This window comes from Ailuropoda melanoleuca, chromosome 1 (assembly GCF_002007445.2).
Source record: "Ailuropoda melanoleuca isolate Jingjing chromosome 1, ASM200744v2, whole genome shotgun sequence".
Taxonomy (NCBI): Eukaryota; Metazoa; Chordata; class Mammalia; order Carnivora; family Ursidae; genus Ailuropoda; species Ailuropoda melanoleuca.
Window position 1 is genome coordinate 205,746,882 of NC_048218.1, and position 25,592 is coordinate 205,772,473.

Genomic DNA, 25,592 nt, shown 5'->3' on the forward strand with positions numbered 1-25,592 from the left:
AAAAAAAAAAAAAAAAAAAAAAGAGTTCCTTCATTTTTATCCATGAGAAGTATGCCATGGTAGGCCTACACTGCTGTTTTTCCTCTCACCTGTTGATAAACGTTTGAGTTGTTCTCAGTTTTTGCTTTAAAAATAATATTGCTGTGGACACGTGTGTGCTAGTGCATGGCTGTGTGCCTTCATTTCCCTCAGGGAGATACTTGGGACTAGAATATCTGAGTTGTAGGGAAGGTGTATGCCTCATCTTTTAAGGAACTGCCAGACTGTTCTCCAGGGTGGCCACACCGTTTCACTCTGACCTGGCAGCGGACAAGCGTCCCAGCCGCTCCACATCCTCACCGATGCCGCTGCCCACCAGCCTTTCTGATTTATGTTCGAGCACCATGTAGCCTGTCATCGTGGCTTTCATGTTTATTTCCCTCGTCACTAACGATGTTGTGGATATTTTTACATGCTTATTGCCATCCTGTGTTTTTTTTGGTGAAGTATCTGCTCAGATCCTTTGTCCATTTTTTCATTTGCGTTGTTCGTTTTCTTATGATTGAGCTTTGAAGGTTCTTTCTGTCCACTGGTGCAAGTCCTGGATCCGACACGTGGCTTGCAGATACTCCCTCTCCGTCTGTGACTTGCTTTTTCATTGTCTTAATAATGTCTTTCAAAGAGCACAGGTTCTTAATTTTGATGAAGTTCCAGCTTATTAAATGAGCTTTTGGTGTCATATTGAAGAAATTTTTGCCTGGCTCACCTAACTCAGAGTCACGCCACTGACTCTCAATCTCAGAAGGAAACCGATTTTCTTTGATGGTTGGCAATATGACATATCAGTAAAAACTTTATGAAATCTGCTATGGAAAAGCCCAGATATTTCTGGTTTTTGGTACGATAATGTAGAAGTTGCCAGGTCTTCCTCAGCATGATGCGGCAGGAACGTGTGTGTAACAAACGGGTCAGGGAGCCTCTCGTCCTGTCCTCTCTCCCCGCTGCTGCCGTGACCCTGTTCTGCCAGAATTCACTTCATCACATTGACAACTACACAGCCCTGCACGGCTTAGAACCTACATTTCTTGCTTTCCTGAGAAATTTGACATTTTGGCTATTTTTAATTATGGTTTCTTTCTTAGTAACCATAATTAACGAGAATAGTGTTGGAGAACCATCCCTTCCCAAGGCCTCAGCAGTCCTACCTCTCCCACATGCTGTCCTCCTAGAGTCTTCTTTCTGTGTCTCCCTTTCTGGCCACCTCCCAGGGGTCAAGCCCAGCAAGACACTTCTCTCCCCTGCACCCCTGTCCTGCTAACCCCAGGGCACACACCCTTGGCAGTTTCAGCCCCTCAGGCCCTTTTCCAAGCACAGCTGCTCAAACAAGTCTCCTTCCCAGAGGGGACTGGAGTAGCACCTGGAGTCATGGGTGTGGGACAGGAGTCTGAGGGCTGGGAGTCCCATGTGGAGCAGGGGTCAGCCAGCAGTCTCACTGCCAGCTTCCTGTCAGGGGAGGGTGCTCACAAGACTGGGCTCACCTGGGTTCACAGAAGATCCCCCTATAGGCTGGAGGCAGGCCCCAGGACACCCAGTCAGGGACCAGTTCCCTCTCAGTCAGCTGCACTGGCTCGCTGGTTGCCACTTCCTTCCCCTACAGTCAGTCGGAACTAAAAATATCACCCCCTTGGGTAAATGGACCAGTGGACCCAATGGAAGGAGTCTGTGGTCAATTTTGGTGTGTCCCGGTGCCCTGGAGAGAAGAGGAGAGCACAACAAGTGTGAAATCACTTCAGGTGCAAGGTGACTTGGCACAACAGCCTGGGCTCTACGGCCTTCCTCAGTATTTCTGGTCAAAAGAGTTGCTTCCCTAAAGCCCTATGAGCAGCTAGACTGTAGGGAAGGCTACTTTTGTGGGACAAAGGAGGGGGTGGGGAGGGCACCGGGAAGGGTTAATAGGGACTCAGACCCTCTTTTGGCTTCTCCATCAATGGGTGGGGCTGAGGTGGGAGGAGCTTTCCTTGGCTGTGTCCCCCACCAGTGCCCAGTCTTTCAGATTAGAGGGCAGGCCCTCCCCTGGCCACCTCCTCATTCCCTGCCGCTCACATCACGCAGAGCTACCTGCAGTCTTGGAACCCAGCATTTTCCATGCCCTGGGCTCACAAGCAAGCTATCACAGTGTTCCACCCCTCCTCAGATTGGGTTTTCTCCTTGAGTGGGAATCTGGAACTGGTCCACCTGATTCCTCCACAGTATTTAGCAGCTTAAGTGGATGAGCATATGGTGGAAAGGGAGAAAGGGGTCCTCTGTGTCTCAGCGTGTTGTGTCAGGACCAGGTTCTTGTCCCAGACCTGCTACTCCATCCATGCTCAGCACCGCAGTGCAGGGAGGGAGGAGAGGAGCCAGTTTCTACTCAGATGGAAAAGCCAATGACTGCCCATCCGAGCAAAGATGGAGCAGAGGTGGCAGAGGTAAGTGAGCCAGAGAGGGAGGAAGGGGAAATTGAAGAAGGAAGGATGAGCCAGGCATGTAGAAGCTGGTTGATAGGTGTTTATATGTGGATGAATGAGTGAGTGATGACAAGGAGAGCCAGGCTGTCATGGGGCAGGCTGCCTGCTTCCAGGAACTTGTCTGTTGCAGTCCAGAAACAAGTCAACTGCACACTTCAAGAGGTGCAATTAGGGTTCAAAGGCAGGCTTGGGGGTATAGCTCAGGGGTAGAGCATTTGACTGCAGATCAAGAGGTCTCTGGTTCAAACCCGGGTGCCCCCTTGCGGAAGTCACTTTTGGCTGTGAAGTAGGACATAAGAAGGAGGCAAAGAATTCCGATGCTGCCTGTGCCTGGGTTCTGTTCTGTCCTCATCTCCAGGATTAGACAATAGAGAGGGTGGTTGTGAGGGATCCTTGAGGTCACAGCTAGTCATGCTGTGTCACAGGCTTTCCCCAGCGACAATGTCTGGGAGTACCCTCATTGCATTAGCAGGGATCCAGACTTCCAAAATGTTTCCTGGCTTGATGAACACACCTTCCTTGTGATATCAGTCTCAAGCCCTACTGATCTCCAGACACACCTGACCCACTTTTAAAAAACATTTTTGTTCTATTCCTCACTTGGCCTTATTCCTCCTTGTCCTCCCTAGCTTCTTCATTTTAGCAGGGTCCGCCGTGTCCATGTCCTCCAGAAAGCCCCTCCTGACTTCCTAGCTGCATAGCTTCTTGCTCCCTGTTCCCACAGCTCTCTGCTTGGACTTCTGCCACTCTGTGAAAATACTTTGGCTCATGGGTTTGTCTCCTACTTGGACTAAGACTCTTTGAGGAACTGGGATGTTTTATTAGTCTGTGTCCTCAAACATGGGTGGCAGAGCCCGGCACCTATCGTGCTCAAAGAGTGTTTGTTGAGTGACTGAATGAGTAAAACAGTAAGTACCCAGCGAGGGTTGGAGTATGGAGGAGGCTCTCCCTGGGCTGAGTGTGAAGTTCACTTTAGACCCAGAAACAACCACTGTAGTTCTGATGACTATGTGCCAGCCTAGGGAGAAAGACTAGTGCAGACTTGAATGATCTTTCCAGGTGTAAAGGTTGATGCCATTGCTACACAGCCTGAGGAAGAGAGCGGGAGAGAGGAGGACTAGTTAAGGTTGAGAAGGGAAGATAGGAAAGTGGACCACAGTGGAGGAGACTTGCCACCTTCTGGGATATGGAGAAAAAAGAAAACAGCAAAATATGGACACAGAGATCCTGAGTGCAGTGCATGGGTGAAAAGGTGATAATGAGGAACCATAGACAGATGGGGGTATAGCTCAGGGGTAGAGCATTTGACTGCAGATCAAGAGGTCCCTGGTTCAAATCCAGGTGCCCCCTTTCTTACCTTTTAAATTACTGAAGCAGGTGTTGGCATTTCTGCCTCTTCCCCCTACATATAACCATTAAATTAATGCTCTTTGTCTTGGGATAAACATTGAGGATCTGCACCAGGACCAGCTCCAAGAATTTTTCCCTGAGCATCATCCAGACAATAGCTACTGGGGTCACATTTCACTGAAGAGGCTGATGAAGTTGGCTCAGTCCAGTCCTACCTACCTGGAGACTCTTGCCCTTCATAGCCTGTGGGGAGACTTTGCTTCCTTTCTCTTAATGTCTCATTTTCTCAACCTTGTTATAATCTCCAGAGAGAAGGCTATCTCTTTGTTCTTACTGCTACCACTTGTGAAGTGTGGCTATGCATCTTCCTACTTCCCAGAAGTGACTGGAAGAGTTGAGAACTTATCAAGAGCAAAGCCTCTGTCCTGTCCCTGGGGATCTCTCAGAGGGGCTGCCACAGACTCAGACCACTTGAGTCTCCCTTCTCCCTCTTTTCTCTCTTACCACTCTTTCTTTTTTAATCTGCATCAGTATTTCCTTGGTGAGAATGGCTAGAAGTTGACCCTAATTTATATAATAATTTTTAAAAATTTAGTCAAAATATTTAAAACATAATGGAATAAGGAATCCTGCAGAGGAATTTCCATGTTCCTTAATGAAGGGGGTAATTTGAACCAATCTTTCCTTTGAGGACAAATAAAAAAAGCTGGGAAATATTACAAACATCTCATCAAAAGCCTCAAAGAGCTAACTAGTTAAATAGGAAATACAAGTTGGAGATTCAGAACAAATGGGAAACAGAAAGATAAAGCTCCATGTGAGAGGCTGCTTTGGCCCTGATCGTGGTTTTCAGTCCAAGAGAGACAGTGGAGAGGCTAAGTGAATTTCTGGAAGTCTCTCAGGACCAGAGGGCTAGAAGCCAGGCTTCTGGGCCCGCCTAGAGTAGGGACATGGGTAAAACCATCCCTGGCTTTAGGCTAGGACCCTGAGGAGGAAGGGTGAGCTGAATGAAAACAGTCCCTGCAAGATTTTGTGGCTGGTCTTTGTGACATCTGGATAGTCTGCAAAACTCAAGCCTTGAAATTATATTAAGGTATCCTGACTGCTAGAGCCCCTCAGATACCTGGGAAAAGTAAATGAAAGATACTGTCATCTCTACCTGGCTTCAAATTAGTTCTAAAAAACATTTTTTAATATAGTGTTCAGTATGTAGTCAAGAATAACTATGTACACCAGGAGGCAAAAACCACCAATGAAAGTCAATAGAAACACAGACCACAGAGCTAAACACAGGGACTTTTTGTATTAGAACTGTCAGAAACACACTAAAAACAAACAAACAAACAAACAAAAAACAATGCTTGCTGTTTTCAAGAAGATAAGAGAGAAGCTTTAAAATTTCAATAGGAAGCTGGAAAGCATAAGAAGTAACTAAGAAGATATGAAAAGAGAACATAGAAATTTTGTATCTAAAAATCAATAACTAAATTAAAAATCCAATGAGTATGTTCATGTTACAGTCAGTGAATGGTTTCAGCCAAAGAGCAAACTGGTGAGTTAGAACATTGGGATGATAAAACATCCATTATAAAGCATACAGACAAAAGCATGGCAAACACAGAATAGAGAGTAACAAATTTAGAGGATACAATGAGAAGGCCTAATGTACATTTAAATGGACTCCTGGAAGAGAAAGTGAGACCATGAAATAGAGGCATTTGAAGAGACAAAGGCTAACAGTATTTTGCAACTTAGGAAAGACATCAATGCTGACATTCAAGAACCCGAGTGAATCTCAAACATAAGAAACAAAATTAAATCCATACCCAGAGCTATTGTAGTAAAATTGCAGAAAATCACAGACAAGAAACTCAAAAGCATCGTTGAAAAGAAGACACATTATTTTCAATGAGTTCCAATGAGATTGACAACTGAGTTCTCTAGAGTAACAATGAAAACCAGAAGGCAGTGGAATTGCATCTACTGAAATACTGTAACTTTTTTTTTCAAAGTTTTTATTAATTTATTTGACAGAGAGAGAGAGAGACAGCCAGCAAGAGAGGGAGCAGAGGAAGTGGGAGAGGAAGAAGCAGGCTCCCAGCGGAGCAGGGAGCCCGATGCGGGGCTCGATCCCAGCACTCTGGGATCACTCCCTGAGCCGAAGGCAGATGCTTAACGACTGAGCCACCCAGGCGCCCCATGAAATACTGTAACTGTTAACATAAAATTCTATCCTCAGGTAAAATATCCTTCAGGAGTGAAGGTAAAATAAAGACAATTTCAGACAAATTAAAAACTGAAATAATTCATAGCATGCATGCACTCAAGGAAATTCTAAAAGGTATAATCTAAGCAGCAGCAAATGATTTGGATGGAAAGACAGATGTAGTAAGGAGGCAAAGAAATAGTAAATATCTGAATAAATCTAAGTGAACATTGTATAAAAATAACAATAGTGAGGTTAACGCAACTATAGGATAATGTAAAAGATAAAAACTGCATATAAATTGGGAGGAAAGTAAGTGCAGTTCAAAGTATTCTAATGCTGGGGCACCTGGGTGGCTCAGTCGGTTAAGTGGCTGCCCTTGGGTCATGATCCCATCCCAGGGTCCTGGGACTGAGCCCCAGTTGGGCTCCTTGCTAAGCGGGGAGCCTACTTCCCCCTCTGCCTGCAGCTCCCCCTGCTTGTGCTTGCTCCCCTGCCACTGTGTCAAATAAATAAAATCTTTAAAAAAAATTGTAAACAAAAAAGAAAAAATATTTTTTTAAAGTATTCTAAGATGCTTGTATTACCTGTGTAGAGGGTAAAGCCATTGGTTAGCCACAGACTTTGAGAAATAACTATGCATATGGAGTTTCTAGCATAATCACTAAAATAGAAGAAATAGCATTTATATTTTTCAAACCAGTAGAAAATAATAGCATTATAAAAATCTCAAACAGAAAAAGGAAGAAAGAGAAAAACATAAATAAGCTTTATAAATTGAAAGCATTAAAGAAGGAGGTAGACTTGAATACAAATACATCAGCAATTACATTGAAAGTAAATAAATTAAATGTTCTAAGTTAAAAGACAGAGATTATCATACTGGGGTTAAAACAACCAACCAACTGTGTTCTATTTACAAAAGACATCATCTAAAGTTTGGAATACAGAAAGATTGAAAAAGAAAAGGATGAAAAAATACGTGACTGGCAGAACATTAACAAAAAGAAAGGAGTATCTTTTATCAGACAAGAGAGTCTTTAAAACATGAAATATTACTAGAGATAAAAGAAATTATTAATAACCAAAGGCTGAATTTAACAGGAAGATGTAAGAATTCCTGATTTTTATGCTTCCAGTAATATAGCTTCAAAATATGTAAGGCAAAAACTTGACAGAATAACAAAGAGATATCAACACATCTAGAATTAGAGTGGAAAAATTTTACAAACCTCTCTCATTAATTAACAGAAGGGGACAAAAACATCATGAATAATTAAAAATTTTTAGCTTCTCCCCCTGCCCAGGTTTATTGAGGTATAACTGACAAATAGAATTGTAATATATTTAAAGTGTACAATGTAATGATATGATTTACATATACATTGTGAAATGATTACCAAAATCAAGTCAATTAACACACCCGTATTTACCTGTCAGGGAAGATACCACGATCATGAAGGTGGTCTTTCCAGGGTGAGGCTCACTCACTGCACTCCGGACGAGCGGACCCCTGTGATTTCCCCAAATGTGGGAAACTCGACTGCAAAATTTGTGGTAGTGGGGGACTGAAAAAAAAGTTAATTGACACACCCATCACTCCACATAGTTACCTGTGTGTGTGTGTGTGTGTGTGTATGCTTAAGATCTACTCTCATAGCAACGTTCAAGTTTACAATACAGTGTTATTAACTATAGTGTCCATGCTATACATTAGATCTCTGGAACTTATACACTTAATAACTGACTTTCTACTCTTTGACCAACATTCCCCTTTTCTACCACCCCTCAACCCCTGGCAACCCCCAATCCACTCTCTGTTTCTGGGTTTGACTTAAAAAAAATCTACATATAAGTGATACCATACAGTATTTACCTTTTTTCTAAGGGGGGGGTCTGGTTTATTTTGCTTAATACAATGCCCTCCAGTTTCATCCATGTTGTTACTGATGGCAGGATTTCCTTCTTTCTAATGGCTGTATAATATTGCCCTGTATGTGTGTGTATATGTGTGTGTGTGTGTGTGTGAGAGAGAGACATTTACTTTATCTCTTCATCCATTGATGGATACTAAATCAGCATTTAGAGAAATACTTGTAGCTTTGAGCAGTATGCTGGAAAAGAATAGAAATAAACTAAGAATCCATCTCAAGAAGTTAGAAAAACTGGATAAAAGAACACTATGAGAGAAGAAAGAAAAGAGCAGAAATTAATGAAATAGAAAACAAACACAGAATAGACAGGACTAACAAAGCCAAAAGTCGGTTTTTGAAAAGATTGATTAACCTCTGGTGAAACTAACAAGAAAAATAAACAGAAACAAATAAACCTATATCAGAAATTAAAAAGAGAAACTGCGTATTCTTTAGACTTTAAAATAATGATTAACATTATGAAAAACAATATACAAAAAATTTTAAAATCTAACAAANAAAGATTGATTAACCTTTGGTGAAACTAACAAGAAAAATAAACAGAAACAAATAAACCTATATCAGAAATTAAAAAGAGAAACTGCATATTCTTTAGACTTTAAAATAATGATTAACATTATGAAAAACAATATACAAAAAATTTTAAAATCTAACAAACATGAACAAAGAACTTATTATGTGGCAGGCATGATTTTATGTACTCTAAACATATTGATTTGTTCAATTTTCATAACATCTCCACAAACGAGGTACTAACACTGAGCTCATTTCTATCATCATGCCCATATTATATATGGCAAAACTGAGGCTAAGGGAGTTAATCAATTTCACCAAGACCACTCAGTTAGAACCCAGAATTTGAACCCATGTATTTTGTCTTAGGAGTGCAAGGACTTTGCCACTATGCTATGCTGAAATTGAGCAAGAACTTAAAAAATACTACAACTTAACAAAGCTGACACAAGAAAAAATAGAAAAGCTGAATAGTCCTCTAAGTTTTAAGTAGTTATTTTATTAAAGCTGTTATTTGAAACTTTTTCACAAAAAAAAATTCAGACAAGATGGTTTTACAGTGAGTTTTATCTCATACTTAAATTAACAATAACTATTTTTACATAAAAATCTAAGAATAGAAAAGATATATACATTCTATAACTCCTTTTGTGAGACTAGCACAATCTTGATACCAAAACCCAACAAGGACAGTATAAAGAACACATAGGCCAATCTCACTGATAAACATAGGTACGAAAAATTCAATAAATTATTATCTAACCAAGTTCACAAATATATATATCCATTTTGCATAATATATATATATATATATATATATATATATATGAGATGACTTCATGACTAAGCTGGATTTATATCTGGAATGCAAAGTATGTTTAATTTTATAAAAAGCTAAAAGTGTAATTCACCATGTAAATAGACTAAAAGAGGAAAATCATATGATTATCTCAGTAGACGCAAAAAGGTGGTTTGAGAAAATTTCACATCAATCCATGATAGAATTTTTTTTGCAAACTAGAAATTGAAGAAAAATTCCTTAATTTGATAAAGACCATTTAGAAAAAGTATAGTTCATGATATGTACTTAATGGTGAAATTTTGAGAGCTTTTCATTTGAGATCAGAATGAGGCAAGATATCTACTATCAACACCCTTATTCAACATTACACTGGAGGTCCTAGTCAGTACAATAAGCTAAGAAAAAAAATAAAATCTATAAGGATTGGAACAAGGGAAATAAAACTTACAAACTACTTAGATGGTATGAGCATATACATAGGAAGTAAAAAAATATCAACAAAGAAATTATTAGAATTAATGAGTGTTTAGCAAGACTACCAGCATATACCCTGCTTTCTTTTATCCCCTTTTGCCTGGCAAAATCACAGCTTTTGAAATGATACACTAGAAATTTCTGCTTTCAAATCTTAAAATTCTAGTGTTAATCAATATTTTTATCCTCCTCACAAATTACATAAAGATACTTTAACTCTTATCACTCTGTTACTTATATGTTATTGTTAACCAATATTTTAGTTTTATCTTTTAAAAAAAACCTTATAAATTAGACATTAATATTGTGTTATGTGGTCAAAGATTGTTTAGATTTATTTACATATCTTATAATTTCTTTGTTCAACATTCCATTTTGTGTCTCAGACCTCCCATTCTGGGATCACTTTTCTTTTCTCTAAATTGTATATTTAAAAATTTGCTTTAGTGAGAGTATGTTGGCAGTAAACTCTCTCAGCTTTTGTCTGTTCTTGAAGAATAGTTTGGCTGGGAATAGAATTCAAAGCTATCTGTGATTTCCTCTCAACATATGGAATGTGTTATTGTACTGCTTTCTGGCTTCCTTTGCAATTGTTGATAAGTCATACAGCAGTTGAAATATTGTCCTTTTATAGATGATCTCAGATTTCCTTCTGGCTACCTTCAAAGGACAAAGTCTTCACCCTCAGCCAGGAGACCAAGTACACACTGGCGAGTGCAGGGACCAGGTGAGGGGAGTGCGGGGAGATCAGAAGAGGGGACAAACACATCACCTGAGCAGAGTTGCCTGCTTGGGTGTGATCTCTGCTTTTTCACCCTTTGCAAGAAAACTCAGAAAACAGACTCAGCAAAAGAGGAAATTGGAACTTTCTTACCACACTAGTGGCTAAAATGTTAGGGGGCACCCAGATTTGAACTGGGGACCTCTTGATCTGCAGTCAAATGCTCTACCCCTGAGCTATACCCCCTGCTATACCAGTGAGATCCAATTAATACCCTTTCCCTGTGCAGCCACACCCAGAACTCCCGCCCCAGATGCCCCTTCAGCACGGTTGGCTGAGTTGCAGGACCAGCTTTACTGCTGACTCATCTCCCTGCCTTAGAAACAGCAGCAGCAGGTTGCTTTCTCCCCCAGCTCTGCAACCTCTCCATCTTCAGTTCTGGGGCCAGACCAGTAACTTGGGAAGCATGCTCTGATGGCTGGAAGGATCTATCCTAATACCTGCATTGTGGTTTCTGTGCTGAGCACCCGAAAATAGAGACTCAGAATGCCCAGTGCCTGGCCAAGCACGCACCACTTAAAAGGAGAAGACACACAGACTGGAGATTGGTCAGAGTTCTCCACACAATGCTCCACCCTCGGAGGCAGGCAGGGTCCTCTCTCGTCACCTCAGATCTCCACGTAGTCAACCCTTAAACTGCTGGGTGAGATGAGCCACCTGAAGAAATGATTGACCCTAGGCTCCAAGGCCCCCTTTCTGTGCTCTGCTCTGCAATGCTGGCTCTGGGACTCTGTAAACCATGCTTATCCTTTGCCAGGTGGCTTCCTGGTTGGTCCCCAATAGGGCTCTCGGAGGGAGACGGGACGGTCGGAGCACCTGTTCTTCCCGCTGTGGTCCCTGTCAGCGTCACCTAGCAGACCCAGCTCATCCCAGGAGCAACCGTGATTGGCGCCTGCAGGTTGGTGCTCATGGGACCCGCCTTGCCACGACTCTTCGGGGACACCAGTGCCTCCTTAGAGATCTGAGGCCGGGATCCACAGAGAAGCTCCCCAAGTCCGCGAGACGTCCTGAGTTCCTCCTCCTCTGTTGGTTCCCCCCACCCTGAAGTGGCAGCCGCTCCCTACAGCTACTTCCTCCGTGATACTCAGTCTCTCCTTGTCGTCTTTCCGTTCTCTACGTTCTGCTTGTTATGGGTTGGATCTCCAAAAAGATCTGCTGGAATCTTTCCCTCGGTACCGCAGGATGCAACCTCACTTGGATGGGGTCATGGGAGAGACAGCTAGCTAGGAGGTCACAGTGGAGCAGGGTGGGGTGCAGTATGGCCAGGGGCTGGTAGGAAGCGGAGAGACACACACAGGGAGATGACAGCCATGTGCAGACAGAAGTGCATCGACGGGCCGAGGAGTGCAGAGGACGGCCCCAGACACCAGAAGCTAGAAAGACACAGGGAGGACCCTCCTTTTCAGAGAGGGCACTGCCCTGCCCACACCTTGATTTCAGACTCTGGGCCCCAGAGCGGGACGCCAATAAATTTGTTTTTTAAGCACCCAGCTTGTGGCACTTTGTTACAGCAGCTTTAAGAAACTGGTACACTCGTTAACCATTATTTGTGTTAAATTCTCTGTTAAAATAACGGAGGCAGCTTTTGCCTCTGGACTGGACCCTGGCTGATACTGAAATTGGGACTATTGTGGCTCTGGGGAAACAGACCCTCAAAGAGAACATTAGGGATGAATTTGGTCTTGTCCTTGGTCTTCACGGTGGTGCTGAGTCTACAGAAATGACCAGAAGCGTGCTGGTTCCTAGGCCTAAGCCAGCTTCGTCCTTGTTTGGGGAACTAGAGGACGGTGTCTGTACAACTCAATTTTGTCATTTCAGGTGAAGGAGGAAAAAAGCAGGCTCTGGAAGGGGGCACCTGGACTTGAACCAGGGACCTCTTGATCTGCAGTCAAATGCTCTACCACTGAGCTATACCCCCTCCTGTTAGGGAAGGTGTGTAATTAATAAACTTCCACTCACAGGCTGCTCATTCGGACTCAGTGTGGAACTGCTAGGTCCTGGCAAGTGTAAGCATACCCTCTCATGCCATAACTATCCTCCTTTTCCAAAAATGCACCATCCCTTCTTGGCATCAGCTTGGAAGATCCCTGTAGCTTCCATCTGACAGCACGAAGTCTGTACCTGGCTTGGTACTCAGGCAGAAAGCGAAGTCCAGGGGTAAGGTGTCACTCATGAACAATGACTAGAATGTTCATCGCCAGCTTTTTAATGTTAGTCTTATCAAAATTTACATTTTGATATAAGCGAATTGATCCTTTCTAGTGTGTGATTTGGGGGCTGTGTCAGGCTGGTGCCTTGAGTGTTTGGGACAGATGTGGTGCATTTTTGGCTTCTGGTGGAAACAGACTGGCCCGCAGTCCTGGGTGGTGCTGGTGGGTGTGGGTGTCTCTTCAGCACGCCAGGTCTGCGGCTTGGCTTGGGGCATTGGTCCTAGAAGGCTTGCCTGGAGACGCCTTTCCCCTCCTCTTTCCTGGTGAGATAGATACTTGTAATAAATGTTTGAGGCTCAATCTGGCTTCCGTTGCTGGACCCGAGGGCTCTGGCTGCCACAGCAAGCTAAATCCTGAAGTGCCTTATGTTCCATGCTGCTAACAAACGCATCTCCAAGGGGGATGAAGTCAAGCAAAGCTTTTGCAACTTTCTGCTGTGAAGGATCAGCTTTATTTTTATTTTCCTAAAATCTGTCATGGCTCAATAACAGTGCATCAGACTTGCAGACTTTGAGAACCCCCCTCCCCACCCCACACCACACCAGAGTTGGCAGAGCTGGCAGAGCTGTCAGATTGTTGTAGAATTTCTAAGCATTGACAGCTCACGGACAGCCCTTTGAATGGCACCAGGCTCACGCTCGCTTCTTCAGCAGTGCATATCCTGAAGGGCACCAGGCTCAAGGACATGCTGACCACGAACTCCTCCAGAATAGAGGGATGACTTCACTACTCTGTTAAGATAGTTATGCAAGCCCTCTGTAGAACTACTGTTTCCAACCAGCAGGCGAATCATACTCCACCAGTAAGGAACTGCATCCAGCTGCTAGTAATCGACCAGAAATGAGAGTGCGAGTGTTGTTGTGCCGGGGGGTTGGCGGTGGTGTTCAGACTCACTCACTACTGTACCGTGCATTTCTAGAGGGCAAAACAGAAAGTTCCTGGGGGAGCTTACAGGCAAGGAAGCAGCCTTATCCCCATGGCCCCTGAACTCTCTTTATTCCACAGAGAGGTGGCCTTGGACCAGGCGGATCTGGGTGCCCCGCAGAATGTGCTCCTGTAGAAGGATCTTTCCTGGCACTGCTATACATTGTCACGGGGTGGAGGGGAGCTAGGAAGACCTCAGGAGCGCCCAATTGACTATAACAGTGGGAGCTTCCTGGCCAAGGAAGTGGCCTTGTCAGAAGAGCCTCCTTCTAGTGAGTAACTCAGACCTACTGAGCTAGGTGCTTGATAGTTGTTGATGGGGAAAGAGCCTGAGCCTTCTGACTCATCTCGATTTGTGGTGTAAACACATCTCCTTTGTGGTGTAAACAAGCTAGACACACACGCCTTTCTTTTGCAAAGGATGTGTGGGGGTGAGCAGACCAGGCCTGGCATGGCCACTCCAGGGTGTCTTTATGGACACAGGCTCCTTTTAGCTCTCTGGTCACCCTTTCTTGAAATGTGGATCCCATCCTCAAGGTTGACCCATGGCCCAAGTTGGCAGCTGGTGCTCCAGCCATCACATCTATGCTCCAAGTAGGAAGCAGGAGTAAGGGCCAAAAAAGGGACATGTTGTGTTTGTCCTTCTCTGATGTTTCCCCAGAAGTCCAATGACTGCATATTATCCCTCTTTGCCTCCCCTAGCCAAAGAGAGGCCCGGAAATGTGGTTTTTTGGGTGGGACATAAATACTTGGTATAAAATCAGGGTTCTGTTACTAAGGAAGAGGGAGGAATGTATATTGGGTAGTTAACTGGCAAGTTCTGCCCCCTCCACACACATACATACACACACATGCACACTCACACATATATACATATGCGTGTATTGCTCAGTTTCTACTTTTTTTTTGTAAAGGGGGTCAAGTGTGGCCAATATCTAGGGTGATTATACTGCATAACTGCAGGGTACTGTGTAATTGGTGGAGTTGTATAATATACAACCTGTGCATCTGTACATGGCTGCCCTGTTAGTAACCATCTCTCCAGTGTTCCATCTATAAAGACCTATCACGTGAATGCCTGCTGTTTTCCAAAGCTAATGAAATATTTCACTCCATTGATAAATTGGTATGTTTCCACTCCTGTTTGATTACCAGGAAGCTCAGAGATGAATTTTATATTCAGCAGTAGTAGCTTCTCCTAACCTGGGCTCTCAGGAATAATTATTTACCTCCTCTCCTAATGTTCGGTCCTTGCCTTTTTTCCCCCTTCAATTTAAAAAATTGTGGTAAAAGATACATAACATAAAATTTATTGTCTTAACCATATTTAAGTATACGACTCAGCGGCATTAAGTATACTCACATGGTTGTGCAACCATCCCCACCACCCGTCTCCTGACCTTTTTCATCTTCCCAAACTGAAACCCTGTCCCCTTTCATCAATAACTGCCCATCCCCCTGCCCCCAGCCCCTGACATCCCCCCTTCTACTTTCTGTTGCCATGATTTTGACAACCTCATATAAGCCAACCCTGTTTATACTTGTTTGATTGGTTGGTCTTTTATGTATCTTTTATTGCAAGCTGCCTGGGATTCAATTTTTTTTTGAAGCAAGCTTGGTATAAACAAATAAAATCAGGATGGTAATAATTAGGCACAAGGGAAACACTGAGCAAGCCTAGGGCAGATTTCCTCTATCCCTTCAGGAAATGAGTGTGGCTGAGGAGGTAAACATGACACACTCAGTCTTCACTACTTGTTGGAAAGCTAGATTCCAGAAGAGTGAAAGTCCCACCACATAGAGGTGTCAGGGCTTGAACCCAGGACCTGTTGGTCTACAGTCAAATACTCTACCCCTGAGCTATACCCCCACCTCCCTCTGTCCTTTCAATAAGATACTTCCATAATTCCAGTCTTTCCCAAGCTGTGCTCCCACGGGGGGTCTCCTGGGGAGCTGCCTGAGCGCCTTCTCTGGGCACCCACCTCCACACCCATCAGAAGCTGCTCTCCATCTCCCATCTGCTCAGGAACCTATGTCTGCCTGAACACCCCTCTTCCCAGGTGATGACAGTGATGATGACAACGAGAGTGACTGCTGGGTACCGGAGGGATCCTACTCATTCCCTCCACATCTAAGATGCTTAATTTTTTTTTTCTTTTTCTGCATCTCCCTCTCTGTTTTGCTTTCTTTTCCCAGGAACTAAGACCCGGGACTAATCAGAGGCTCTCAGGGCTGGGCTTACCCCAGGGGAGGCACCTGGCCCGCTGGTGGAGAAAGCTGCAGCCCCAAACTTTGAGGGGAGGGGAGCGGGCAAGGACAAGCCCAGGTGTGACAGGCCAGAGGGCCTGGGGGTTGGGCACAGGGTGCTTGGTCTCAAAGAGCCCCTGCTCGGCAGTGATACATTTCCAGTATTGAGCCAGCGTTGCATTCCTGTTTGAATCTTTCTTGGTTATGCTGTCCTGTACTATTGGGTAGAATTTTCTACTATTGTACTGAGATGATTCTGAAGTGAGATTGGCCTTCCCTGGTAGCAGAGGATGGTTCCCAGCTCACGGGTCTACTAGTGCTGCTCCCTGTGCTAGAACCTCCAACAAGCTCTCAGGTCGGTCTGTAGGAGGATGTAGGCTAGTCAAGCTCCGACTCCAGACACATGCAAATGAGGTGCTGAACGCGGCCGTCTGCCTTTCTTTAAAAAAAAAAAAAAGAGTCTAGAGTGTTGGAATGTGGATGATTTTTTTCCAGGATTATGAACAACACTTTGAGGAGCAGAAGCATACGTGTTGCCCACGTCTCATGATTTTCCTAGGATTGATTGCTCAAAGTGAAACGTCAGGCTCGGGACGTAGCTTGGTGGGTGATGTGGCTCACGCAGCGCTTTCCCGCAGGCCCTCCTGGCAGCTGTTCCCCCCTCACGTCCCTCCCCTGTGGTCCTGCAGGTCTCAACAGACTCTGCCCCTCACCACGGTGCTAACAATCGGCTTCAGAGACGCTAATCCCGAGCAGAAGCTCAGTGTGGTCGTCCGGGTATGGAGCTCGTCTCCCAGACCCACACACCAGACCCCGAGGCCACCTGATCTGACCTGGTTCTCCAGACCCCCTAGCCCGCCTCTCCAAGCCAGATCCATAGGAAGCAGAATGCCCTCCAGGGTCCCCGGGAAACCAAATTTGCTGTCAGAAGGTTGCTTAGCGAGGCTGCAATCAGAGCAAATGGAATCGAATGCTCTTGAGGGTTTTCTCCTCAGGCCACAGAGCATTTTCATGAACTATTTCCATTCCAAAGTACCACCCCTTCTCTAGAGGCTGGAGCACTCACACCCTCCAGGGCGGGCATCTCCATGTGTCCTCGGCCACCCCAATAGGTGGCTGAGTCCTGTCACCCCGTCTCCTGAGCGCATGTACCCCTTCCCTATCTCGTGTCTCAACTCTCTGACCTGCTAAGTGTGTATGAATCTTCGTCTCTCTTTTGTGTCCCATCCTGTTGAATGACAGAAATCGAGTGACTCAGCTCTGGGGTCCTCCATAGCTTCCCCAGTGCTGTGCCTAAGTTCTGAAGGGGCTTTGGAGTGCCTCAGTCTTTGGGGTGGGTGGGCGTCTGGTCTGCCATCTGGTCTTGACCCCATTGAGAGCACCGGGACCTTCTGATGCCATGCTGGTCCCCTGGACATCTTCTGCTTGGCTCCGAGACTGGCCGCCATGCCCGTGTGGCCCTTCCGTGCCAGGGCGGAGCTGGCGGCAGCACCAGTCTGTATGCGCTGCGTCCACCAGCGCCCAGAGGGCTGAGCATTGGCAGTTTGCACGCACAGGCTCATCCCTTGCCTCTGGTGCTAAGGACGCAAGCTCTCCCTGGCTGGCTGGGAACGGGGGCTGGGGTGGGATAGGAGCCAGAGGGGCAGGAAATCTTGGTCACCATCCCACTATGACCTGAACTGTGGGGAGACTCAGCTGTCTCCCCTCCACTGACCCCAGGACCCTCCATCCTTACAGGACAGCTCGTGGAGGAGCCTTCCTGCGACCCTGTGTTGAACACTTTCTGCGAATTGTCGCTGTCTGTCTTCTCGTCCACCTCTGAGCTGGGCACGATTATTATCCCTAAGTTGCAGGTGAAAAAACTAAAGCTTAGAGAAATTCAGGAGCCTAGACAGTCTAACTCTGGGACTAAAGCTTGTGACTGGGTTGTGCGATGTGTTTCTAACGCACAGAGTGAAGCGGGTCTCCGTCTGCGTGGCAGGACTAGCTGAAACACCGGCCAGCTCCCTACTGTGTGGTTTCTTTCCTGAAGTATTTGGGAGATACCGGTGCGTCCCCGTTACTGTCGGCTGTTGGGCTGTGGCGCAGCTAATGACGTCATAGCTCCCCTTTACCGATATTCCCATCCCAAGGAGTCGCTTTGAGGGCTCCTGCTCGAGAACACATCCCTGGGGTCACTTCTGCTGATGCCAAAGCCCATCCGCTGCGTGCTGGTTCCGCTTTCACGCTCACGGGGCGATCTTATCTTCACGTTTTAGGGGTGCCACCAGCCCGCCTAGGCACAGAAGTGGGCGGGTCCTAGGAGCTGGAGGAAAGCACTGCCCCCCACCCTGAATCTCTGGGGAAGCTGAGTCATTTCGCCAATCCCTGAGGCAGGAGCCGCGCTGGCTGGAGGAGCATCGAGCAGCTAGCGCTCATCTCGACGTCCACGCACTCGCGACCTCGCTGTGTTGCTAGTGATGCTCCTGATGGCGCTAATGGGCCCGAAACCACAGCGAAGGTTCTAGAACGTGCGTCTTTGTTCCTCCTTGCTTCTCAGCCAAGTTCCCTTTGAGAAGTCAGCCTAAAAACCAGGGATGTACTGTATGGTAACTAACATAATATAATAAAAAAATAGTATAAAAAAAGAAAAAAAGAAGTCAGCCTATCTCCACGTTGCTAGGAGGAATGAAGGACGTTGTCCTCACACACCGTCGCAGGGCTAATTAATGTACAATACAAACCCTCATCAGAACCAGAAAATGAAAATAGCATTTTTTTTTAATTGGGGAGTGTAGTTTCCTTCTGTTATATTTAAAAATACTTATCTATGGGAAAGGGATTTTTAATTTTTTATTATGGAAAATCTCAAATATATACAAAAGTACTGGCATCCATCATTCAGTGTACTGGTCAGGGTTCTCCACAGAGACACAGACGCAACAGAGAGGGTGGCGGTGGACGGAGAGAGAAAGGTTTACGATAAGGAATTGGTTCCCGTGATTGTGGAGGCTGAGATGTCCCGGGATCACGCATCTGCAAACTCCAGTCCCAGGAAGGTTGGTGATGTGGTTCCAGTCCAAGCCTCCCGTCCTGAGAACCGAGAGGTGCTGATGTGAGTTCTAGTCTGGGGCAGGAGAGGCCAATGTCCCAGCTCAAATAGGGAGAGAACAATTTGCCCTGCCTCTGCCTTTTCCTTCTATTTGGGCCCTCAGCGGATGGGATGGTGTCTGTCGGCACTGGGGAGGGCAACTGGCCTCACTTAGGTTTTTCTGATCCAAATGCTAATCTCATCTGGAAATACCTCACAAGCACATCCCAAAATCATGTTTATCTAAGTATCTATGTGCCCTGTGACCCAGTCAAGTTGACACGTAAAATTAACCATCGTATTCAGCTTTAACAACTTTCAACATGGCCAAGCCCATGAGAGATAGAGGCTTGATCAGAGTTCAACTTTTGGCAAGAAGATGTCACAGGAAGAACTTTGTATAAGGAGGCTCCTCATGTCTGCTTGTTTCTCTTTTTGTGAATTGGGATTGACTGGTGTGTTGAGGGGTTGTTAACCTCGTCGATCTCCCCGTCGAACATTTATCTCGTGCTTTTAGCGGGCCTTGGCGGTACTTGCTTCCATCTGTTATGTCAGGAGCTGAGTATGGTTTTATTCCAATCCTCTGCCTCATTAGCTCAAAATTGGTTCATAAGGAAAGATATCCTTTATCAGCTCTTTGGTTCTGTTGGAATATAGTTAATAGGAAAGGTATAGAACAAATGCTTGATTCTTTCCTTTTATTTATGAATTTTCAGAATAATGAATTGATGCCTTAGCAACCTTGATTTGACCAGTGAGAGCTTTAAAAAATATACATACCCTAATGAATTAATGGATTTTTAAATGCATGTTTTATGTGTTTCAATCAATTACACTAATTTTTTCTTTTTGATCCTCAAATAGTCCCACCTTTGCCCCTTGGGTGCTTGTTTAATTTGGCTCCTATGTCCATTTAACATGCTTCTACTAGTCTTCGAGAATTTCTGTGTGGGTGAGTGTGAGGGTGTGTGTTTGCACAAGCAAAATGAGCTTGCCAGGCTGGGTGGGCTGCCTTTAAGTAGGCATCAAGCCCCATCCCACAGATGGACTTGTGTTTGTCTGCAAGGTGGAACAAGGTGGGCCACACCGGGGAGGTGTTGTCTGGAGCCTCCAGAGCAAGATGGGAAGGACAGGTTCCCGTTAAGGAGGAGTCTGACTCTCAGGAGAATACAGTGTCTCGGGCGAGAACTCCAGCAGAACCGGGGAGCGCCAGGGCGCAGGTCTTGCGGGGGGGGGGGAGCCCCACAGGAGCCGCTTGCCTGGAAGAGGCCAGAGCGGGCCTGTCTGAGGAGTGGGCCTCAGTTCTGGGGATCTGGCAAAACACAGCAGAAAGGGGGAGGACATTCGAACAGACCCATGCTGGCTTCCCCACCACCTTGTCGGGGGGTGAGACCTTATATAGTTTATTTTTAAATTATAAATTTTACTTAAAAAAGATAAATACTGAACTCACAGAATTCAGATGATACAATGTTCAAAAAGCACAAAAAAAAAAGTATGCTGGGGGAAGCAACCGTCCCTCGGGTGGTGAATGGGTAAGTAAACCGTGGTGCGTCCAGACAACAGCACATTGTTCAGCGCCGAAAAGAAATGAGCTCACGAGCCAGGAGAAGACGTGGAGAAAGCTTAAATGCCTATTCCTAAGTGGAGAAGCCGATCTGAGGAGGCCGCGTCCGTACAGCTTCCCAAGAAAGGCAGAACTATGGAGATGGTCAAAAGTTCAGTGGTCGCCAGGGGTTTAAGGGTGAGGAGAGATCGACAGGCGGAGCACAGAGGATTTTGGGGGCGGTGAAAGTACTCTGTGTGATACTGTAGTCGTGGCTGCGTGTCACATTTGTCCAGACCCGCCGGTGGTCATGGTGTGTCACCACATGTGCGTCACTGTCCCAGACGTACCACGATGGTGGGGGGGTGTTCACAGTGGGGGAGGCTGGGGCGGTGGAAGACGGGGTGTGTATGGGAAATTCCTGTACCTTCCTCTCAATTTTGCTGTGAGCCTAAAACCAAAACAATAAATTCTTTTTTCTTTAAAAGATTTTATTTATTTGAGAGAGAGAGAGTGGGATAAGGGGCAGAGGGAGAAGCAGGCTCTTCGCTGAGGAGGGGGCCTGTTGTGGAGCTCGATCCTGGGACTCCAAGATCATGACCTGAGCCGAAGGCAGACGCTTAACCAACTGAGCCACCCAGGGGCTTCTAAAACCTTTTTTTTAATTTAAAGATTTTATTTATTTGAGAGAGACAGAGACAGAGAGCATGAGCAGGGAGGGAGAGGCAGAGGGACAGGGAGAAGCAGGATCCCCACCGAGCAAGGAGTCCCATGGGGGGCTCGATCCCAGAACCCTGGGATCGTATCCTAGGACCCTGAGATCATGACCAAGCTGAAGGCAGACGCTTAACCGACTGAGCCACCCAGGTGCCCCTAAAAAAAGTAAAATCTTAAGAATAAATAAATAGGGATGCCTGGGTGGCTCTGGGATCGAGTCCCACATTGGGCTCCGTGCTCAGTGAAGAGACTGCTTTTCCCTCTCCCTCTGCTGCTCCCCCTGGTTGTGCTCTCTTTCTCTCTCTGACAAATAAATAAATGAAATCTTTAAAAAAAAGAATAAATAAATAGATTTAAAGAATAAAATGTGATAAAGTTATGCAGTCAAAATTCTCCCTCGTATTCATCTGACAAGCCTCCCTCTTCTGGTGCTTGGAGGAAAGCCAGATAAACAGTTTCTTTTCCGATCTTCCACAGTCTGTACATGGGAGTAACTAACACTGACGCTCTCTTGGACTTTATTAATAAACACAAATGGTAGCATAACCTACACACTGCACTGCACTTGCTTTTTCATGTAATTTAATATAAATAATGACATTACTTGCCCACAACCATTTCCTCTACGTAAGAGAGAGCTCATCTCCAGTCCTTCGAGAAAGGCAATCACAGAGTCAGAGACTCAAAGTCCCTACACGCAGGCCATGCTCCGGGAGCACAGCAGGCTAGAGGGAGCTTTGGGATCACCATAGGGGACTTTGGGATTTGAACCCAGGACCTTGTGATCTGTAGGCAAGTGCTCTAGCCACGAGCTACACTTCCTGCCTGAGCAAAGGGACCTGCTCAGACTTCTCACGGCCAAGACACCTGGGAGAACGAGACTTAATGTTTATTGAACAATTCTAATGTGCTAGAGAAACTATTCTAAGAGCTTTATATGTATGCAATTTAAAAAACATTTTTGGTGGTACCGTCACCACCATATCACCATTCTTGTGGAGGATGACATTTACACAGGAGATTAAAGCAACTTGTCCCAAATTACAGAGTAGGTGGCAGAATAAGAGTTAGCCAGCACTTTCCTCAAACTCATACGTCATACCCGTTAGAAGAGCTTTGTCTTATTAATATTTTTGTGGAAATATTTGTCTTATAAATATTGTGTGGAAGAAATGTACTTTGAGTGGAAGCAAAAAGACAATGCCTGTGAAAATCCTGTGACCAAAATACTTACATACTGAGATACAAAAAAAAAAATCCGAATACTCTCTAATTAGCGTATTTTGCTCCGAGCTTACCGACACCCCAGCATCTGTATCAGAGTGTTTTCAGTAAATATATGAAGGTCTGCGGAGCAAATTGAAGGTGGTCGTCCAGGGCCTGGCAATCCATGGGTTTCCTGCACCTTCCCAGGGCCACCTGCCTTCCGCGGTCTCTTTTCTGTAATTGGGGGAGCAGCCCACCCCACTGTGGGGAGCAAGAGGAGCCTCTCTGTACCCTGACCAGCACACCACACCCACCTATCCCCTCGAAACTGCCAGAAACCGACGAGGCTTCCCCCACTCGGGAGTGCCCACCATCTTACAGGTGGCTGGTCCCGATGGACAGATGCTTTAGGAGGAAAGTGCCCACCAGATTTCAAAGAGTCCAAAAGTCCCACAAAACATAAAATACCTCATTTATAAATGTTTCATTGATTAATGTTGAAATGATAATGTTTTGGATATATTGCACTAAAATACGAAAATCAGTGTCACCTATTTCTTTTTATTTTATTAATATTTTTTAAAATGCCCCACCTTGGTTGAGATGTAATTGACATTGAACATTGGATTAGTTTAAGGTGTACACCATGATAATTCAGTATTTGTATATACTGTGAAATGAGCACCACAATAAGTCGACATCCTCCATCACCTCATATAGTTATATATATATTTTTTTCTTGATAATGAGAACTTTTGAGCTGTACTCTCCCAGAGGCGCCTGGGTGGCCGAGTTGCTTGGGCACTGGCTGAGGTCATATCTCTGGTGGGGAGCTCAGCTCCAGTGCTGAGTCCGCTTGGGATTTTCTCTCCCTCTGCCCCTTCCCCTACTTTCTCTCTCTCTCTGTCTCAATAAAATCTTATTAAAAAATCTTCCTTAGCAACTTCCAAATACACAACACAGTATTATTAGCTTTCACCAGCATGCTGTATCTTACATCCCAGGACTTAATTATAACTGGAAATTTGTACCTTTTGACACTCTTCACCCACCCTTTTTCTACTTTATTTAAAGTGGCTAACAGCAAATATAAACTTAGACTTACAGCTTGTGTACTATATCTGGGGTGGCACTGCTGACCTCGGCTGTGACCCAGGAGCCCCCTCGCATGGGCTATTTCCCCAGTCTTGGCCCTGCAAGAAGGGGGTTTGATAGGGGTGGGCGGATAAAACATACAGGGGGCACCCGGATTTGAACCGGGGACCTCTTGATCTGCAGTCAAATGCTCTACCCCTGAGCTATACCCCCAGGCACGTATGTTCTGCCTCACGCACGCTCTTCTACCCACACAGCCGCAACCGGTCCTGCCGGCCTCCACGGCCTCTGCGGCCTCCTGGCCTCCAGCTTCCTTCCGAACCCGCCTTTCTGCTCTGAAAGTCAGGTCACTCTCTTCCCCTAGTTAGGTGGATTGATGGGTCAGGCGCCCATGGCCGGTGGCATCAGAGGGTCAGGGACCTCTCCTTATCTGGACGCTGAATCCCAGGCCGCCTGGGGCCCCTCCCCCTGCCCCGAGCTGGGTCTGAGAGCACCTTTCTCCCCTTTGTCCTCCTTCTCCTCCTCTTCCCGCTGTTTCCTGGTGTCACTCAGGGCCCTTAGCTCTGCTCTCCTCTCCTAGCCCCCGAGACCTCGTGGGCCTGTTACTAAATCAAGTATTGTCTTCCCCCAAACTAACTCCTGGCCTGAGCTGTGAGTGGGAGACCAGGCCAGTAAATAAAACGGAATAGGTGAGGCAAGCTCTGAGAACTGTGAAAATAACAGGAGTAACACTGGAGGGCTTGTCCTGGAAATAAGAGGACATCTACTAAAACACACAACTGAAAACAGCCAAAGGCCAGACAGAACACTCGAATCCCAGACCCGGGAAACCACCATGGTAGAGTCGCAGTGTAATAAAATAATGACAAATGTTTATCCAGCGTCATTATGTTCATGACAATCCCATACCGTAGAGGCTATGATTGTTAACCCATTTTACAGATGAGGAAACTGAGGTGCCCAGATCTTACCTAAGTAATCCAATACACAGTGATTAGTAAGGGGGGTTGCAAACCCAAGCAGTCTAGCTCGCCCGCACTCCTCACCACCGGGTTGTACTGCCTGATAGCTTCCGTGGTCCTACGTGTACGGGGAAAGGAAAGGCCATTTATGTAAATTATGCTGGGAGAAATGGCCATTTGGGAAAAATCATTGAAGTAGCAACCGAGTGTCTCTTTGTCAGAATAAAGTCCAAGCGGATTAAAGCATGATGTGTAAATAAATAAAGTAAACGAGTATAACGAATATCTAACTGATTTAGGAACAGCAAGGAAAGCATTCCAGTGGAAGAAATCCCAACAGAAAATAGCAATAGATTTGCCTAATAAGCATCTAAAGTTTAGGTAGGTGGACAAAATCAAAAGGTTAATAGCAATTTGGGGAAATATTCTCATCACTTACGATAGACAAAATATTACAAATTAATATCGTTCACATGTAAAGAGCCCACACATAGTGATAAAGACCATCGAGGAGGTGTTCAATCTCAGTAAATCAGAATAAATCTTGGTAAAACCAAAGAAATACAAATTAAAACATTATAATATTTTACATCTAACAAATTAGAAAAAAATTTCTACAATAAAATGTATTACTTTCACAATCAGAAAAACCAATAAATATTACAAATTTAAGAATATTCCTTCTAGGGGCGCCTGGGCGGCACAGTCATTAAGCACCTGCCTTCGGCTCAGGGCGTGATCCCAGCATTATGGGATCGAGCCCCACATCAGGCTTCTCCACTGGGAACCTGCTTCTTCCTCTCCCACTCCCCCTGCTTGTGTTCGCTCTCTCGCTGGCTGTCTCTCTCTCTGTCAAATAAATAAATAAAATCTTTAAAAAACAAAACAAAACAATATTCTTCTAGGGGAGCCTGGTCGCTCAGTTGGTTAAGTGTCTGACTTCTGATTTTGGCTCAGGTCATGATCTCAGGGTCCTAAAATCGAGCCCCATATCAGGCTCTGTGCTGGGCAAGGAGACTGTTTAGGATTCTCTCTCTCCCTCTGGCCCCTCACCCTGCCTCCTCCCCCC

At 45.3% G+C, this 25,592-nt stretch overlaps 5 non-coding genes and 1 pseudogene across 5 annotated transcripts; 3 read left to right on the forward strand and 3 right to left on the reverse strand.

Annotated features, from left to right (window-relative positions):
* The first annotated feature begins 2,675 nt into the window (after window positions 1–2,675).
* Window positions 2,676–2,747, forward strand: TRNAC-GCA. Its single transcript has one exon. It is a non-coding gene; the product is annotated as a tRNA-Cys (tRNA).
* A 1,017-nt stretch (window positions 2,748–3,764) lies between these two features.
* TRNAC-GCA lies at window positions 3,765–3,836 on the forward strand. The gene has a single exon. It is a non-coding gene; the product is annotated as a tRNA-Cys (tRNA).
* Window positions 3,837–7,467: 3,631 nt separating this feature from the next.
* Window positions 7,468–7,640, forward strand: LOC117795559 (annotated as a pseudogene).
* A 3,020-nt stretch (window positions 7,641–10,660) lies between these two features.
* TRNAC-GCA lies at window positions 10,661–10,732 on the reverse strand. Its single transcript has one exon. It is a non-coding gene; the product is annotated as a tRNA-Cys (tRNA).
* Window positions 10,733–12,392: 1,660 nt separating this feature from the next.
* Window positions 12,393–12,464, reverse strand: TRNAC-GCA. Its single transcript has one exon. It is a non-coding gene; the product is annotated as a tRNA-Cys (tRNA).
* Window positions 12,465–23,702: 11,238 nt separating this feature from the next.
* Window positions 23,703–23,774, reverse strand: TRNAC-GCA. The gene has a single exon. It is a non-coding gene; the product is annotated as a tRNA-Cys (tRNA).
* Window positions 23,775–25,592: the final 1,818 nt, after the last annotated feature.